This window comes from Fukomys damarensis, unplaced genomic scaffold (assembly GCF_012274545.1).
Source record: "Fukomys damarensis isolate Sample0158 unplaced genomic scaffold, DMR_v1.0_HiC HiC_scaffold_15, whole genome shotgun sequence".
NCBI lineage: Eukaryota > Metazoa > Chordata > Mammalia > Rodentia > Bathyergidae > Fukomys > Fukomys damarensis.
In genome coordinates, this window is record NW_022900927.1 from 6,769,266 (window position 1) to 6,775,062 (window position 5,797).

The 5,797-nt window shown below is 37.1% G+C and overlaps 1 pseudogene; it reads right to left on the reverse strand.

The window, feature by feature from the left end:
* Nucleotides 1–396: 396 nt before the first annotated feature.
* The window catches only part of LOC104872207, a 23,486-nt pseudogene continuing 18,085 nt past the window's right edge, over nt 397–5,797 (reverse strand).

Genomic DNA, 5,797 nt, shown 5'->3' on the forward strand with positions numbered 1-5,797 from the left:
TAAATGCTCTAAACTAGGTAGCAGGGCAACTAACACTACAAATAAGTCACTGTGGTCCATTTTAATGTATGCATACATATGATTATTCTTTATGTAACCCCTCCTCTTGAAAATGCATAATTAAAACATACAAATCCAGATAAATGACAAAGAAATTTTAATTTTTTTCTAATACTTAAGATCTACGTCAAAGTGTACTATTATCTATGAATTCACACACTAATTCAAATATAAAAGACACCACACTTAGAAAGAAGGAAATACTTTTTAAAGATAATGGTTTTAATTGAATTGATGAGATGAAAAGGTAGTGAGGCCCTGTTTGCTACTTACATGAAAGAAGATTTTAAAAAATAATCACTGCACAAAACACAAAGGGGTTATGCTGTAGCATTAAATTTTTTCTCCATGTTTTTCTTGACTGTTCAAGAGCAAATTAAAGTTTCCACAGCATATTTGTTTTCAAAATGCCAAATTGTGACACAATTGTTGGCTTCACATTTCTGAATACCTTTAATAGTTTCTCTGTGGTGCAATTTATGTTTCCTTGTCATGACATAGTCGATAAATAAAGAAACCCAGGTGATCAATGTTTTCAATTCGATCAGTAATAACCATGTGTTCATGAATCAGGTATGACTGAGGCAAATAGGTCGCAGCCTTGATGATAATGAGTAATTCCAACAAGTTTCTGGGAGGCATAACAATGGATATTTTCAGAGGGATCACCTACCATTTATCCAGGCAGTGAGTTTCTTGTTAAAGTCATGAGCAATGTTTGCAGGATCACTATCTGCCAATTCTGGGACAGGCACACTGATGAATTCAACCTCATCTTTAAAGATCTTAATATTTTCTTCAATTGTCTGGTAGCGAGCAGCTGGGACATCTGCAGAAGGCTCATTTAAGATGACATCATCTTTGATGTACTTTATTCCACACTAGTACACATCATCTGGTTGAGATGCAAAATATTTGTATAGGTGTGCTCCTCCTAGAATGACTCCTGCAAGCATAAATGCTAGTCCGAAGCACATGCACCAACACCAGGCTCTTCTTTGGCCAACTGGTACCACATCATCGGGGTCCTTGCAATCCACAGCGATGGCGTCCGGAGGGATGATAAGCACCTCCTCGCGGGTCTTGGGCTCGTCCTTCTTGGCCTCCTTCTGGGCCAGAGCCTAGTTGAACGTCACAGGGGCTGCCTGGTGGTGCGGGCTATGGGCTCCCGGCTGCACATGTAGCCTCCTCGATGGACTCGGGCTGCGACTCCGCAACAGCTGACTAGAGTCAAGCGGCTGTGAGGCTGCTAAGGTTGGTACTCTACATGTATTTTTAACATCAGAAGTGTAACAGTGAAAACCAGGAATACAGGATGGTAAAGTGGTAGATTTTTAAAAATCCTCAAAAAGAAAACTCCAAGGTAAGGATTCTGTGAGCCTCTCAAAAGCTGCTCATTTTGTGCCTTATTTAACAAGCAGTTAAGCACAGAATTTTAACATGCAATTAAAATGGAGATGTGAGTCAAGTTTATAGCCATTGGCTCATAAAACATATGCTTTCCTATTTTAAATCTAAAAGGGTTTTCATACCATGTAGCAAGCATTAATATTAATGCACATGAAACTTTCAAAAGTTGTAGGTTTATCTCAGTGTTTTACATTCAGTCGGCCCTGACTAAGCACCAGCCTGTCTGCTGTATGCCCTCCTCATAAGCAACACTAGACCACCCTCCCAGGATATTTTCTACTCACAGAGTTCCACAACTCAACTGTAGTTCTTTGAAGAGAATTCTGAAAAAACTTTCTTTTCTCATCTAACAAAAATTTATTTGAAGTGTTTTGCCTACTGATGTGTTTCTGAGCAGAGTTGGAATGCTCACCCATTTCACTGGGGACTGAAATGGCTTAAGTGCCTGGTCTAAATGAATCCTTAGCTATCTGTCCTGTTCTTTATGACTAGAAAACAGTAAAAATGATCTCTTTGGAAGCTGTAGGGACCAGAGCTAGACTTTGCCTCCTCCTAGTAGAAGATGGTTTTGTAGAACTCCTTGGAGCTTTGTAGCCACCATGCCTGCAGGGAGTAAGCAACAACAAAAAATCTCTACCTAGTAGAAATTCCACTTGACCTAGCTATTCCCTTTCTAGGTATCTTCCTGAAAGAATTAAAGGCATCATACAATATGCAATGTAGTATATTACATAGATAATATAAGGGTACCCATGTTTATGCCAGCACAATTCTCAATAGCTAAATCTTGGAAGCAGCCTATATGTCCATCAAGAGATGGATAAAGAAAATGTGGTATTTTAAAAAATATATGTTTTAATATATATTGTATGACAGCTTTAATAAAACAAAAATTTCAAAGACTCTTCATACGTTTGACCAGACACTAGAATGTCCATCCAACTAACGTTTGGTTAAGACTTGATAGAAATTTTAGGGACCCATATGTGAAACTGTATCAGAATGCTGTTCTTTGTAACAAAAATGAAAATAAAATAAAATGTTGAGCTTTTACCATTTAAAATGTGTGATTTTTAAATATATTCTAATTTGTTTTTTTGGTTTGCAAGTGCCCCCTGAACTCATACAATAAGTTTCAGTTTAAAAACTAATTATTTAAAAACTTTAGAATAAGTTTTCAACCCTAGTCATACTCACTTAGCATCACTCTAAGGAGCTCTTAGGAAACCTATTGCTGAGGTGTCAGATCCTCACATTCTGCTTCAATTTGGCTCGTATAGAGCCCACACATTTTTTCCTAAATTCTTCAGGGAATTTTAACATTCAGTCAATTATAGAATCACTGTATGAAAGCCATAATTTACAGTATCATGCTGCCTGAATATAAAAGGGGAAATTTCCTGAGATACTCTACTAATATTTTAGCTGTGTAATAGTAGATGTATAATACGTACAACTTTTTTCCATTTTTTTTTGTCCAGATTGACATTTTTTAGACATTGCTCAATACCAGCAACTGTTCCTTAGTTTACCCTTGTTTTGATTTCTGGTTTATACTAGATACAAAGATGTGTCTGTTTTACATATTACAACTTTAAAAAAAATCTTTATTAATTTATTGGTATACAATACAGTTACATTCATCACTGGGATCTTGTACCTTTACATGACTTATCTTGGTTTTTGTTTTTCCCCATTCCCCAGCCCTCCCTTCAGCTCCTCCACCCTTCCCTGTTTACAAAAACATCGTTCTTATGTTTTTCCTTTTCACATATTTTTTCTTTTCCCTTCCCCGCTACTTCCTCTACTCTTTTAGACCTTTTCTTCCTATTACACAGTATCAATTGTACATTTTGATCCTTATTTACACAACTAGTTTTTCACACCAGAGAAACTATTTGGTATTTACAGATGTGTGACTTATTAAGAGTATGGCCTCAATATGCAACCACTTAGCTCTAAATCTGTCTAGTTTCTCATTCTTTATGGCTGAGTAGTACTCCATTTTATAAAAAAGAAACACATGTTTTTTTATCCATTCTCCAGTTGATGGGCAATTGGGCTGTTTCCAGGTTTTAGCTATTACAAACTGTGGGTGAGCTATAAACACAGGTGAGCATATATTGCTGTGGTATGATTCTTTTCATTCTTTTGGGAAGATACTCAACAGAGGAATGCCTGGGTCAAATGGGATTTCTAATCCTAGTTATTTTGGGTATTTCCATATTTGTTTCCACAGTGTTTGCACCAGTCTGCACTCCCACCAACAATCAAGAAGGGTTCCTGTCTCCCCACAACACTGTTAGTATTTATTACTGGTTGATTTCTTGATAGGAGCCATTCTTACTGGGGTGAGATGTAATCTCCATGTTGTTTTCATCTTCATCTCTTTAATGACAAGTGATGTTGAACATTTTTTGTATGTTTATTTGCTGCTTTTACTTCTTTGTCTGAGAAATGTCTGTTTATTACATATGCCCATTTTTCAATTGGGTCTTTATATTTGGAGGGATCTGATTTTTTTTTTTGAGTTCTTGATATTTTCTAGATAGTAGACCTTTGTCTACGGAACAGCTGGTAAAAATTTTTCCCACATTATGGGTTGTCTCTTAGCTCTGCTTGTGATTTCATGGACAGTGCAGAAATTCTTTAAAAAGATGAGATCCCAGCTGTCGATTCTTTGTGCTAGTTCTTATGCCGCTGAGGATTTGTTCATAAAATCTTTTCCAATGCCAATGTCTTCAAGAGTTCTACCTCACTTATTTTCCTTCAAGTTTAGTGTTTCTGTTTTGATAGTTAGATCTTCAATCCACTTGGATTTCAGTTTAGTGCATGGTGAAAGATAGGGGTCTAACTTTAATCTTTGGCAGGTTGAAACCCAGTTTTTCCAACACCATTCATTAAAGAGGCTATCTCTCCTCCAATGAGAATAGTTGCCTCCTTTGTCAAAGATGAGGTAGCTGAGTATGTCAGGAGTTGTTTCTGCATCTTCTAATCTGTTCCACTTACCCTCAGGTCTGTTTCCTTGCCAGTACCATGCTGTTTTTATCACACTGGCTTTGTAGTATAGTTTAAAGTTGGGCATTGTGATAACCCTGCCATGTCTCTGTTGCCTAGAATTGCTTTTGCTATTCTAGGTCTCTTCTGATTCCAAATGAATTTTTGAATTTTTTTCTAGTTCTGTGAAATGTGGTATTTATACAAATTGAAGTACTACTCTTTCATAAAGGACAAAGTTGAATCATTTGTAGGAAATGAATGCACCTTGAGATCATAATGTCAAGTGGAAAAAATGAGACGCACAAGATTAAACATTGCAGTTTCTCTTATATAAGAAGCCCAAAATATAAATTAGTGCAAAATAAAAGATAGAAAAAAAAAGAGACAGACAATAGAAATTCGAAAGATAGACCTTCTGCATATGGAAAGGGAGCCAAGAGACAGAAGAAGGAGGGGAGGAAAATGAGATTAAAAAACAGAAGGGTAATTGTGAAGTGTTGTGTACGTGCACCATTTCTTTGTGAGGAGTGTGATCATTATGTAGTACAAACATGTACAAATATTATTTATGTACACATACACAATATAACACACACACACACACACACACAGTCCATGTGGGGCAAGATAGAAAGGGAGGGAAGGGTAAGGGGGTAAATAAAAGAATTAAGATGTAGCCCAGTATGGTGGCACACGCCTGTAATCCCAGCACTTGGAAGGCTGAGGCAGGGGGATGGCTGTGAGTTCGAGACCAGCCTGGGCTACATAGTGAGTTTCAGGTCAGTCTCAACTACATAGTTAGACCCTGTCTCAAAAAACAAAACAAAACAAAACAAAAAGAATTAAGATGTGTCATGTATATGTATCAACTTCCTATGATGAATGTAGTCATTATGTACTACAAACATATACCAATTTCAAAATCTACATATGTGACATCTGTATTAATTTCCTAGGGTGTGACAAATTATCATAAATTTGGTGGCTTGAAAGAACAAAACCATATTATCTCATGGTTCTGGAGGATAGGCAAGTCAGCATATCAGAGGGGCCACATCTCCTCCTGAGGCCCTAGGGAGAATCTTTCCTTGACTCTTTTAACTTTTGATGGCTTTGGCTCTGTAGTCACAGGGCCATTCACTCGATGTCCCTCCCTCTTTCTCCTTTAAAGGCACCAATCTTCGCTTTCTTCTTTGAAGACATCAGTCTTTAAAGATTTGAGATCCTGGGCCAGGGATTTAGCTCAGTGGTGCCTCTGCTTCCCTTGCAAGCATCCCAAGTCCAATCTCTGGTACCAAAATAAATAAATAAATAAATAAATAAATAA